The sequence below is a fragment of the Tupaia chinensis genome, unplaced genomic scaffold (genome assembly GCF_000334495.1).
Source record: "Tupaia chinensis unplaced genomic scaffold, TupChi_1.0 Scaffold000117_2, whole genome shotgun sequence".
Classification (NCBI taxonomy): domain Eukaryota; kingdom Metazoa; phylum Chordata; class Mammalia; order Scandentia; family Tupaiidae; genus Tupaia; species Tupaia belangeri.
In genome coordinates this window covers 4,001,764-4,015,925 of record NW_006159583.1, presented here as the reverse complement: position 1 = coordinate 4,015,925, position 14,162 = coordinate 4,001,764, and the positions used below count along the sequence as shown (strand labels likewise).

General features: G+C 41.2%; 1 protein-coding gene and 1 pseudogene across 1 annotated transcript in view; one reads left to right on the top strand and one right to left on the bottom strand.

Moving 5' to 3' along the window:
- EPB41L2 (erythrocyte membrane protein band 4.1 like 2) overlaps positions 1 to 14,162 on the top strand; it is a 253,789-nt gene that overhangs the window by 47,693 nt on the left and 191,934 nt on the right. The gene's annotated exons all lie outside the window — the stretch shown is intronic.
- Positions 12,297 to 14,162, bottom strand: part of LOC114007059 (60S ribosomal protein L15-like) — a 9,836-nt pseudogene continuing 7,970 nt past the window's right edge.

Here is a 14,162-nt window from a genome sequence, read left to right as displayed (position 1 = left end):
GTGAGACTACTCAAGGAAAGATGATAAATAACTTTTACACAATGCTTTTTGAAACTTTCAGGAAATTTCTATTGCTTAGCTTACACTCAATGCTTTCTGTGTTGAATGAACAAAAAATGATTTTTTTGGCTTAATAAATGGACATTTTCTCAATTTGGGGGCTATCTTTAGTCATTACTGGTTTTAGCATACTTACCTAGGAAATTTCATGCACATACAACATTCATAAACTATTACAATGAAAATTGATCACGGTTGCTTTAAAGGCTTTCCTATTGTGATATGGGAATGGTTGATCACACTAGGGCATGGCAATTGAATCGAGATTTAAGGTCTCCATAGATTTTCTTGTATTTGAAAAAGATATATAAGCTGCTCTCTTTAAGTGTTGTCTTGCAGCACACATTGGGATAAACACTTTTACCACACAAAGAAGTTTTTACTGATTTAATGTCCATATCGATGTTTCAGGGCGATTGATTGATGCCAGTTTTGCTGCTGTGACATTTGGCCCATGGAGGCTCTATTACTTGTTGGCTGTATGCATCATTGGCCTTGTATCTTTTTGGCAAACATTGAGGTCTCTGCAGGTTTGTAAGGTAATGGGTAATTGTTTGACTTCCTAGGCAACGGCCCCCTGAGACCGCCTGTTGTGTTCCAGGGAGAGCTATCACAGCTTTGTTGGGGCCTGGTCCTGTGGACAGGAAGCTTATTTGCCTTGTCAGCTTTCGTTACATTAATTAACATACTTTGGATGTGGGTGATACACAGTTAGGTGTGAGTTTGAATTGTTGGTCTTGCTGTTATGACTAAGTATGTTTCCAATTTAAGTGAATCAATTACGTTTAATGGTTCAGGCTTGCAGAAAGATAAGGAAGCAAAGCATTAAACCCGACTTCGATATAGATAGAAAATTAACTTGTTTTTGCTATATGGCTTGTATACTTGATAGAGAAAGAGAGAGAGAGAGACCGAGAGAGAGAAAGTGAGAAAGCACACCCTGCAGCGGGCTGACCATGCCACAGTCCCTTGTCTTTGTTTCCTTTCAGGTCTTTGGGCATGTGCACACACCCAGCATAATTTTTAAGCCACTAGGTCCAGCATTCTTAACTGCGCTGTTGGCCATGAGGATCCAGTGCCTTGACCTCTACACTACCTGTTGACCTGAAGATTAAATTTTTTTTTCTTTTTTTTTTTTTTTGGAGAGATTTTCACTGTAGGGCGCATGCGCTCGCCAGACAGACAGAGAGAGACATAGAGACAGAAAGCGAGAAATCACCCCCCAGGGGGGATGGTCACGCCGCAATCCCTTCTCCTCCATTCTCCTCTTGGGATCTTGGGCACGCACGCACACGCGCCTGGCGTGAGTTTTAAGCCACCGGGACTGGTACCCGAACCACCGTTGACTACATGGGAGTCCAGTGACATGGCCATTATGCCAACCGCTGGTCCCAGACGTCTCAATAATTCTTATACCTGAGCTTATTTATTGAGTTAGACAGATTAGCTAAACCTTTTTATCTATAAGACACCTATACAATGATTTTAAGACAAGTAATATGTATCATTGAAGTACTAAAGGAATCTATAGTAAGTGAAGAAGTTTGGGAAGAATTGATGAATTAGACTGAAAAAGGCTGGGAAGAGAAGAATGGAGGGAAAGTTCATGAAGAGAGCCAGTGCCACCAATGAGATGGGTGGTCAGGGCCAGAACTGGGAGCACTAAGTAAGAGGACCTTCTGTACAAACTAGGGAAGTTAAAATTTCACCTGAAAGGCGTAGAGGTCCACTGTAGCTCCTAGGTTATGGCAAGGTTAAAGTAGCATTTAAACAAGATGAGCAGGACTTGCAGAGATGTCCAGATGGTCCATGTGAGAAGCCCGAGTTAGTGGTGTACACCAGGTGATGGTTTGTTGATGTGCAGTAGCATCCTCATGGAGTGACATTTACCTTGTTACCTTCACTCTAGCTTAGAGTTTGACTTCTGTCTTAGAGACACAAATTCAGTCTTGTCTGGCTCTTTTATTAATGGGGCTTGGGAAAGCTGAATCATCCCATTCTAGCTTCCCCAAATACAGAAATAATGAACCTTTAGGGAGATGTAAGAGTCTACATTCAGAATGTCTATTAGCTTATAGTGAGAAATATAATTGGCAAGAGGAATAGGTATGCACACCATCCTGTCTAGTTCTGCTTATTGGCCATGTGACACATTGTCAGATGGTGAGTTGTGGGCATGGAATCAGACTGGAAGGTTGGTGATAATGATAGGAAAAGGCTTATAAGCAATCAGTTGTTAGTCTTTATATCCGTTATCTGTCTGTTCCTGGGGCAGGTGCTTTTTCTTACTCAAACAGTTTCAGAAAAGTGAACCTAGTTCCTGTCCTCATCCATCATCACAATAAAGCCTTTTTTGCTGTGGGTCAGTCTGATCACATCTCCTGCATTTCTTTTTTCTGTGTTCTCATTGCTGGCTGCTATTAAGATTGAAGAATTTTTCTTAAGCTATTTACATTTTAATTATACTACCTCAAGACTTAGTGACCTGGGAACTGATTGATATTTTTAGATGATTTTGTATAGCTTTGCCTTGGCCCACTTTGTGCTGATTTTCCTGTACTCTTAAATGATAATCTTAAATATAGGTGTCCTTTTGCTCCTGTGTAGTGTGTGTAATTTGACATAAGAAAAGAAAGAAAACTAAGAAAGCTGGCGGGTACATACACCAAGAGGCTGCCTTAGAGGGTGAATCACTGGCTCTGAGCTTGTCTTGCTGCTTTTGTGTAGCATTTCTATATTAGGGGGCTTGGAGTGGCAGGTTTGCTATGGGAATGAAGAAAAAGGCATGGATCTACCAACCTTTGCAGGAAATAGATGATAAACTAGTGAAGACCAATGTGAGTGAGAGGAGGGAGTCAGAGGCAACTGTGGAGTGAAAGTTCAAGGGGGAGACAAGTTTGTGGAAAGTGATTGTTTTCTACAGTCACACTAGCTCACCCACGTATAGATGATTATAAGCCAGTGGTTGATATTGTGACTTTGTTTATTAATCAAGGCAGGACTGTACATTTGGGTGATTCACATTAGAATCTGAGGCCAGCAGGTGGTATGATGGTTATGACACTGGATCCTACATGGCTGTGTGTGTGTGTGTGTGTGTGTGTGTGTGTTTTTTTTTTTTTGAGAGGTTTTTGCTATAGGGCACTTGCGCTCGCCAGACAGAGAGAGACATAGAGACAGAAGGCGAGAAATCACCCCCCAGGAAGGATGGTCACGCCACAATCCCTTCTCCTCCATTCTCCTCTCGGAATCTTGGGCATGCATGCACATGTGCCCGGCGTGAGATTTAAGCCACCGGGTCTGGGACGCGAACCACGGTCGACTACATGGGAGTCCAGCGACATAGCCATTACACTAACTGCTGGTTCCTATGGCTGTGTGTTTTGAGTCCTGGGCCCGGCAGCTTGAAAAACACGCAGGGTGCACATGTTCTCAAAATGTTGAGAGAAGAGTGGAGGAGAATGATTGTAGCATGGCCATCCTCTGGGGAGTGATTTCTCTAGTTCCCTCTCTGTCTTTCTGGTGAGCACATATGGCCTATCGCAAAAATTTTTTAAAAATGAAAAGAAAATAAGAACAAAACAAAAGGAAAAATATGGCTGTCTGATATTGAATAAGTCTGTTACTTTTTTCAAAGCATCTTTACAGTAAATCCATAAAAAAGGTAATAATTTGTACCTTAAGCTCCTTATGAGGGTTTGGTAATTAATAATAAAAATAGCTAACATTATTTGGTGTTATGCTAAGTAACTTTTAGGAAAATGAGTTTTATTATTTTTATTTTTAATTTGCTCTAGGGCACATGTGCTCACCAGAGATGAGAGAGAGACACACACAGAGAGAGAGAGAGAGAGAGAGAATGAGAAAGCAGCCTGCCAGGTTGGGGACGCAGACCACAGTCAACCATGTGGGAGTCCAGCCATGCCACCTGCTGGCCCTGCTAAGTAACTTTTTATACAGTATCTCATTTAATCTTCAAAACAAATTAAGATTTGGATGCCTTTATTCCTGTAGTATAGGAGGGAAGATAGGCTTGGAGAGGCACTAATATCACACAGTTACCAAGGGCAGACTTGGGACTTGCAGGAGTCTGACTGCTGAGCTCACTCTCTTCATTGCTGCATGGCAGCATATGGCTTAAAGAAAGAAATTTGAGATGAGCGAAGTAGAATGAGGTCTCCATTAGAGAAGTGGACTGGATTCACTTTTGGAATGATACCTGTAGAGAATGAAGAATATTGAGGAAGGAGACTATTCTTAGGAGACTAAAGGGAATTAGAAGCAGCCTGCCAGGTTGGGGACGCAGACCACAGTCAACCATGTGGGAGTCCAGCCATGCCACCTGCTGGCCCTGCTAAGTAAGTTTTTATACAGTATCTCATTTAATCTTCAAAACAAATTAAGATTTGGATGCCTTTATTCCTGTAGTATAGGAGGGAAGATAGGCTTGGAGAGGCACTAATATCACACAGTTACCAAGGGCAGACTTGGGACTTGCAGGAGTCTGACTGCTGAGCTCACTCTCTTCATTGCTGCATGGCAGCATATGGCTTAAAGAAAGAAATTTGAGATGAGCGAAGTAGAATGAGGTCTCCATTAGAGAAGTGGACTGGATTCACTTTTGGAATGATACCTGTAGAGAATGAAGAATATTGAGGAAGGAGACTATTCTTAGGAGACTAAAGGGAATTAGAAAGGATGGCTTTGAATCCAAATTTTAAAATATACATATATATATATACATATATATATATATACACACACACACTTAAGAAAAGTTTTAGCAATAGGGCGTGTGCACTCACCAGAGAGACAGGGAGACAGAAAGCGAGAAATCACCCCCAGGGGGAACAGTTACGCCACAATCCATTCTTCATTCTCTCCTCAGGTTTTTGGGCACATGTGCATATGCACCTGGTGTGAGTTTCATGCCACCGTCTGGGACTCAAACCACAAACAGCCGTGTGGGAGTCCAGTGGCATAACCATTACGCCATCTGCTGGTCCCAATAAAATATATATTAAGCAGGAGGTTATTTAATGTTAAATATCAACCAACGATAATAGAGGGTAGGAACGGAAAATCCTATGAGCTGGTCTTTTCTCATCCTTAGGTACCATCTTAAATATAGGTTGCTCAAAGAGGCCCTGAGATTAGTTGGAACGTGCTAGTATAACTGAGTGCCCAGAGCTTGTGTCCGTAATACCTAGTGCGTCAGAGGTGCTTGACATTGGTTAAAGGAATTGCGGCAGTAGACTGTGGGGATTTAACTTTAGTAGGACATGGTGGTCCCTGCCCTCAACTGACAGCTCTCAGTTTGGGCAGGGAATTTAATTGTTAACGCATAAATAGTTATGTGCTAATGAATAGCTCTCATAGTTGATTTGGGCACTTTGGCTTGTGGTCTTGCTTATTCAACATCTACAGACTGCTTGCACTGGGATGGATATGCCTAGGATGAGGCTGGGAGATTTAGAAGTGTCATAACCTTTTCCTTGGCTTGGATACGAGAGCTTTTTAAATGAGCATCCCTCCCTCCTGGTAGCTCTGCGCCATCATTTCTTAACAATCTCAACTGTAAACTTACATTTTAGTGACACTGAACTACTCAGTTTTCCTCTCGAATACGCCATATTGTTTCATAGGTTGGACTTTTATATCTGTTACTCACTCTGCCTGTTTTCAGCTTCTACTGATGTGAAAGTTAGTTAGAAAATGTTTGCCCTGGTGATTCGCCTTGGCCTGGCTGTGCCTCCACAGCAGTTGTCCTCTCCTTCCTCTGTGAGTCTGCCTCCAATGTAGACGCATAGCTTTATGGTTACGTGCGTCCATGTTCATCTCTCACAGAGACCAGAGAGGCTTTGTCTTTTCTCCTTTTTCCTTAGAGCTGAGTCCAGTGCCTGAATCATAGGGAGTGTTCAGTAAACAGGTCCTGAATAAGTGAAATAAGAATGGCTAGCTACCACCTATGAACTTGACAGTTTTCGCCAGTATGTGTTTTTGCAAAGGTTTACTTAATATGAAAAAAATTAAATAGACCCTTGTATACAAAAATGCCACTTTGTTCTCGGGAAAGGGAAGTTTGTGTTTGTACCTACCAAAACTTTGGCTTACTAAAGATTAGCTGGACAGACCAACAAATGATATAATGGTTACATCGCTGGTCTCCCACGTAGTTCACCACGGTTCGAGTCCTAGACCTGGTGGCTTAAACTCATGCCAGGCACGTGTGTGTGCATGCCCAAGATCCTGAGAGAAGAATGGAGGAGAAAGGATTGCTGTGTGGCCATCCCCCCTTGGGGGTGATTTCTCCCTTTCTGTCTCTCTGTCTCTCTCTGCCTTTTGGGTGAGTATATGTGTCTTATAGCAAAAACCTAACTTAAAAAAAAAAAAAGATTAGATGGAACTAATTTTGGAGGAAAGGTGAAAGACAACAGAGGAAAGATACATCTTTGAGATGTTTGAGTCACTGTGACTCTATATATTATTTAGGTAATAGATGATATATTAAGATCTTTAGGGGCCGGCAGGTGGCGTGGTGGTTAAAGGTGCTGGACTCCCACATGGCCAACCGTGGTTCAAGTCCTGAATCTGGTGGCTTGCTTTCTCACTTTCCCTCTCTCTCTGTGTCTGTATGATCAAACTGAAAATAACAATAATAATAAATTAAGTTAAAATAAAATAGTTAAAAAAAAGATCTTTAAGTATTTGATTTATAACTTAGTAATTACATATCAATATTAAAATAGCAACATATCATTTATTAATATGGAAAGTTTGCATTTGCCATTCTTTTATTATTCATTCTTTTTACATGAAACTTTGTATCTGAAATAGTCTCCAGGTTGTACATCTTCATTTCTTTTTAAAATGCTTAAGATTTAGCACTCTTCTTCTTATTTTAGTTTTTCTGTAGGATGTGTGTGCTCACCAGAGAGAGAGAGAGAGAGAGAGATGTGCTTGTTTCCCCAGCAAGCACATATTAATTCTAACTTGTTATACCCCCAGGGGCATGGCCATGCTGCAGTCCCTTCTCTATTTTCCTCTTGAGATTTTGGGCATACACGCCCAGTGTGTTTTTCAAATCCCTGGTCCAGGAAATTGGCCATGCGGTGGGATCCCGCCACCTTAACCACCATGTCACTGTTTGGCCCAATTGCTTGGCTTTTAAATAACCTCCTGTAGTTTATTTATGTTATTCGTGAGAGGGAGTGTGTGAGCCTGCACACAGAGAAAGAGACACCTGGAACAGGGTCTTGTCACACTGCAGTCTTCTTCCCCAGACCTCCATCTTCTTAGGATCTCAGGTTAGTGTGCATTCTGTGTGTTTTCCCTCCATTTGTAAACCCATGGTTCGCCTGGCTTCTAGAACTACAGTTTACTGTGCTAGTAAGTGTACTTGAGGGTGGGCCCAGGGTTACATTTTTAAAAAGAAGATTTTTTGGAGGGATTTTTGTTATAGGGCACATGTACTCACTTGAGAAGCAAAGGGAGACAGAGACAGAAAGTGAGAAATCACCCCACCAGGGGGATGACCACACTGCAGTCTCTTCTCCTTCATTCTCCTCTTAGCATTGGTCACACACACTCACACGTGCCCCACATGAGTCTTAAGACTCTGGATCTAGGACTTGAAATGTGGTCGAGTACTCGGGAGTCCAGCGATGTAACTATTATGCCATCTGCTGGTCCCTTTAAAAATAATTTTATAAGGTTTATATTCAGTGATATTATTTATCATTAGGAGGGACATACCCCCTAGGAACAGTAGATGATGGTGATTACACTGCTCTTATAATGGCAGCTAACACAAATTGCTTCCCAGGCACTGTAATGTACCTAGAATGTTTACTTCTTTGAAACCCCATACTCAACCTATGACAGGTGCTGTCAGTTACTTTCCTTTATAGATAAGGAAACTTAGGCAAGGTGATTAACTCACTTGCACAGCAGATGAACGAGCCAAGATTTGAACTCAAGCATGTTAGTAGTTTATTACTCAGCATAAAGCAATTGGAAGATTGTTCCCTTCGATGAAAAACGTTATGAAGAATGTATAGCTGAATGTAAAGCTGATAGGGAATTATCTATAGGAAATAGCATAAAGTATGTGTTATGGTGTGGTGTGTGTGGTATGCGGTGCTTCGAAGGTGTTCTCTTGAGGCATTAACTTGTGCTTTACTATTATCACCTGGTAAAAGAGGATTCCCTCTTTCCTGAGGGTTGTTTTTTTTCTTTCTTCCTTTTTATTTATTTATTTATTTTTTGAAAAGGATATTGGAGTATGGTTTGTTGAGTTTTTGTACAGTTTTTAAATGTTTCTTTGGGAACCAGCAGTTAGCGTAATGGCTATGTCGCTGGACTCCCACGTAGTCGACCGCGGTTCGCGTCTCGGACCCGGTGGCTTAAATCTCACGCCGGGCGCGTGTGCGTGCGTGCCCAAGATCCCGAGAGGAGAATGGAGGAGAAGGGATTGCGGCGTGACCATCCCCCCTGGGGGGTGATTTCTCGCTTTCTGTCTCTCTGTCTCTCTCTGTCTGTCTGGCGAGCGCACGCGCCCTATAGCGAAAACCTCTCAAAAAAAAAAAAAGTTTCTCATTAATTCTAACTTGCTATACCTTGTAATACGTACTTAGAACCACCAGTATGTGTTATGATGTAGGAAGTCCTGAAATCTTGAAATGATGTTGCAATCATATTCTTTTGGGAGAGTTGTTTTTTTTTTTTAAGACTTATTTTATTTACTGTGCCCAGCAGTTGGCATAATAGCTATGTCGCTGGACTCCCATATAGTCGATCGCAGTTCGAGTCCTGGACCTGGTGGCTTAAACTCATGCCAGGTGTGTGTGTGTGCCTGACCAAGATCTTGGGAGATGGATGGAGGAGATGGGATTGTGGTGTGGCCATCCCCTGGGGGGTGATTTCTCGCTTTCTGTCTCTCTGTCTTTCTCTGTCTTTCTGGCGAGCTCATGTGCCCACTAGCAAAAAGCTCTCCAGAATAAAAACAAAATAATAATAATAATTTTATTTATTTAAATTTGACCAGAGAGGGACAGAGCGAGAGCGAGAGAGTGAGAAAGCAAGCAACCAGGTCCAGGACTCAAATCATAGTCGGCCATGTGTGAATCCAGCACCCTCAACCACCACGCCACCTGCTGGCCCTGGGAGAGGTTATTTTTTGTTGTTGTTTTTTGTTTGTTTTGTTTTGTTTTGTTTAATGGAGAGATCACAGCACTAAACTCTCAAGAAATGATGAGAAAGAGAGGTCTGAGGGAGCTTACAAACTGTTCCAAGGGCATGATCAGCACGGTGAGTGCTGAAGAGCTAGAGACTCATGGGAAACCCCGCTAGAAAACTGATCAGTTTTGATTATAAGCTTCAGTGATTGGCTGGTTGAATCTGTCTAAAGAGTGAGTTAAAACTGTTGATTGGCATCTGTCACCAAATAAACTATAGATATTAGCATGGAAAACCAATCTGTTGGTCTTTTCTTTCATTGTAATAATTTCTCAATACAAAAGTCTGTTTTCCCTTTTTAATGCCAAAGGGCACATGTGTATGTATGGAGTTGAGAGCAGGGCAGAAAGAACACACCGTCTAATGGGTCTTGCTCATTTTGCAATCCTTTTCCCTCCTATTCTTTACCCATTAGGATCTTGGGCACTTGTGTCTGTGCCTTGAGTGTTTTTTCTCATGGCTTTTGGGCTGGATCTCAAATGCTGGTCATCCATGTGGGATTTGGCTTCTGTGAAGAATCTAACTGTTGTGTGATAGGACCAGCCCCAATCCATTGCTCTTTTCACTGTCGTTTTATTCAAGCATGAATGATCCAGTAAGAAGAGCATCTTGGTGTGTATGTAAGCAATAGACAGGGAGAGGAAACCGATTTGGGTCCAGAAGAATACAAAAGCTAGAATTCCAGACTATTGAGGAGATAGTAACAATGAGAATACTACATATCAAAGGAGAGAAGTTCCAAAAGCTAGAATCAGACATTTAGATTTAAATAACTATCACATTAAATGAAAATAAAATAAAGAAAATGAAGTAAGTATCCCATTTAAGATAATAGAAAAAGAAAACAAGAATAAACTGAATAAGGAAGAGGGAGTTAATGATATAAAAAAGGGACTAGCATATAGTTTAATGGTTATGTTGCTGGACTCCCATGTGGTTGATTGTAGTTTGAGTTCCAGACCTGGCAGCTTAAAACTCATGCTGGTCACTTGTGCATGAGTGCCCAAAATCTTGAGAGGAGAATAGAGGAGAAGAAGTTGCAACATGGCCATACTCCCTGGGGGGTGATTTTTCATTTTTTCTCTCTCTTTCTCTCTGGCAAGCACATGTGCTCTATAGCAAAAATCTCTCTTAAAAAAAAAAGATATAAAAAAAACTTAAATAAAAATAAATCAAAATGGAAAGATGGGACCAGCAGGTGACACAGAGGTTATGGTGGCTGGATCCCACATGGCTGTCTCAGTGGTTCGAGCCAGGACCCAGTGGCTTGAAAAACATGCCAGGCATATGTGCATCTGTGCCCCAAACCCCAAAAGGTGAACAGAGGAAAAGGATTATGATTTGGCCATTCCCTGGGGGGTGATTTCTCACTTTCCCTTTGTCTCTCATTCTGTTTCTGTTTCTGTCTGGTGAACGCATGTGCCCTGTAGCAAAACCTAAAAAAAAAAAAGATCTAATTCTCTTGGAGTGTGGTGGATGAGTTGTTACAAATAAGGGCTAACCCTTTTACTGTTTTATCTAGGGAAAAAATAATAAGTAAAAAAATGACAACCTTAGAAAACAATATAAATATGTGTGTGTGTGTGGAAGGGTATACACACGTACACACGTATGTATATATATATACACACACACATTTATGAAAATAATTTGGAAAATACTAATAAAATAGGAACATTCCTAGGAAAGTATTTTCTTCCAGAAAAAATAGAAAATCTTGGAAAGTAATAATCATGGAAATATTGAAAATATGAGTAGCTGGACCTAAATTCTGGGAAAGTGTTTTCATGCTATCACGGAGAAGAAAACTGCCGTACTATTCCAGAAAGTAGAAATACATTGAAGCATTTGTCTTATTTTCAAAGCTAACTTAATGATGATAACGAATAACGGCAATGAACAAAATAAAAGAAAAATGTAGGATAATATCACCCATAAACATATGTAAGGGTCCAGTGAAACAGCAAAAGGAAAGTCTAGGGACCAGCAGTTAGCGTAATGGATATGTCGCTGGACTCCCATGTAGTCGACTGTGTTTTGATTCCTGGACCCGGCGGCTTAAACTCACGCCGGGTGTGTGTGTGTGCGTGCCCAAGATCCCGAGAGGAGGATGGAGGAGAAGGGATTGCAGCGTGGCCATCCCCCCTGGGGGGGCGGTGTGATTTCTTGCTTTCTATCTCTCTGTCTCTGTCTTTCTGGCGAGTGCACGTGCCCTATAGCAAAAACCTCTCCAAAAAAAAAAAAAAACAAACCCCCCCCAAAAAAAAACAAAGAAAGAAAAGAAAAAACAAAGTCTATTATATCCAGGTACAATTCATTTTAGGAATGAAGGACTAATAAGCCATTTCTTTCTCCATTAATAGAATTTATGATAATGTGAACTTAAAGGAAAACATAATTATTTTTCTAGATAAGACATTTTATGAAATTCTAATATTTATTTATGATAAAGTCAACTAATTAGGATTTCAATATATTTTTCTTTTTTTTTTGGAGAGGTTTTCGTTATAGGGCATGTGCGTTCGCCAGACAGAGAGAGACATAGAGACAGAAAACGAGAAATCACCCCCCCAGGGGGGATGGTCACGCCACAATCCCTTCTCCTCCATTCTCCTCTCAGGATCTTGGGCACGCACGCACACGCGCCCAGCGTGAGTTTTAAGCCACCGGGTCCAGGACGCAAACTGCGGTTGACTACGTGGGAGTCCAGCGACATAGCCATTATACTAACAGCTGGTTCCCTCAATATATTTTTCTAAGACACTAAATGATGTCTTTCAAAATAATATTCAGTATTATAATTACTGCTATGAAAATAGCACCATATTTTTTGTGTAATAATTATTTAACTTAATTTTAGTATTATTATTATTTTTTAATTTGAACAGAGAGAGAGGGAAAGTGAGATAGCAAGCCGCCAAGTCCAGGACTCAAACCATGGTTGTACATGTGGGAGTCCAGCGCCTTAACCAGCATACCACCTCCTGGTCCCACTAACACAGTGTTCTTTTTTTTCAGACATGTCTGTCCTAAATTGTTTATTAGGTATGAATTTTACAAACATTTCTTATATTAACGGTAATGGTGGAGCTGGAGAGTATTGCGCCTTCTCCAGGCTGCAGGCTAGAGCCACCAATAGCGTGTTGGAACTTGTGGCCCTTTCCAAGGCCTCGGCTCTTGTGGCCTGCGGATGTCAGCCCATGCATCTCCCTGTGCTTGTGGACTGGTTTGGTAATCCACTGGGTGTCAGGGTTTCTTCTGATAGTTTTATGGAATGGATCAATGAGGATAACCTCAAAGAACTTGTATGTGGAATCTTCACCCACCCGGTAAAAATTCAGGACTCTGAACCCAACAGTGGTGTCCTCCTTGCTCTTCTGCAACAGACTGGAGGCTTTGAGCACACTTGAGTTGGTTAACACCATGATGGACAGGCTTGCCATAGGTTGCACCTTTGGGGACTGGGCGTTTGCGGCCTCCACGCCGTACCCCCAGCAACGGACCCGCAGGAGAAAGCGCATCACGTTGGACTGCTGCTTCTGCCACAGCTCCTGGATGTACTTGTCTGCGCCCACCTTGGTTTACCTGATGCCTGTGCCAGACCTAACAGTATTCTTACAGTCAAGAAAAAAAATCGTTGCTTGTGGTTGTTTATAGGGTTATTTTTTTAAAAAATATTTATGATAGAGGACATGTGCCTGAGAGAAGGGGGAGAGAGAGAGAGAGATGGATGCACCCTTCATAGGGTCTTGTCATGCTATGATCCTCTCTTTCAATCCTCCATCTGACTCCTTAGGATTTTGGGCACCTGTGTCTGGCTTTTTAGCTTTTTAAGCTCACTCAGAGATCCAAATTCACAGTCACATGGCATCCAGTACTGCAGTTCAGTTTGCTACCATCGTGCCACCCAGCTGGGCTTATTATGTGGCTCTTTGTCAATGTGATATGACAAGAAAGGTAATAAATGAGTATAGATATGGGGAAGAAGAAATCGAAATTATTTTTTGTAGTTTATAAAGTGTACTGCAAAACCCAAGTGAATTAAGGAATAGCCAATTAGAAAATACCATGTAAAGATCTGATTTTTAATGCAAAAATTCTGTTCCTTAGGAAAAATTAAACGAGATAAAATTTTTATGGGTGTGTTATGAAAAACTGAAGGATATGAAAGAAGTATTGATTAAATGGAATGATGTTCATTGTCTATGAACGGGAGTGCTTGACATGGTAAAGATACCAGTTTTCCCTGAATAAATATTTAATTTCAGTGAAAATCCATGCAGAATTTTTATGGAGCAGTTCATCTTACAGTTCTTGTGCAAATGAGCATGTGTTTAAGAATAGCTAAAATAATTTTGAATAGGCAAAGTTAGGAAGACTTGCCTTATACATGGCAAGGATAATTAGACTAGTATATATTTATTATTGTGTTGCTAAACAGAAATCCTGAAACTATATGAATAATTTAGGTTCAGTTGGCTTACAATTCTGGTGTCTAGAAAGTTCATGGGCATGGGGCTGGCATCTGGTATTACATAGGTCACAACATGGCTAACAGAAGCAGTGGAGAAGATAGGAATATGCAGATAGAAGGAGGGAGAGAAGGAAGAAGAGAGAACAGTATTTCTACTTCTGTTTGTCCCTCCTGTGCTCCCTGCCAGTTGGATTAGGTCTCACCTCTTAAAGGTCTTACCACCTCCCAAAGCCATTGCATTGGGGACCATGATCCTAGAACATGAATCTTTGTGGGACAAACCCATTATCCAAACCATAGCAACTAATAAGCCTGATCGTAAGTCCAGAAACTTGGTATAGATCAATATAAGGAAATTCGTTACAGAGGTAACGGTATAAATTAGTAGGGA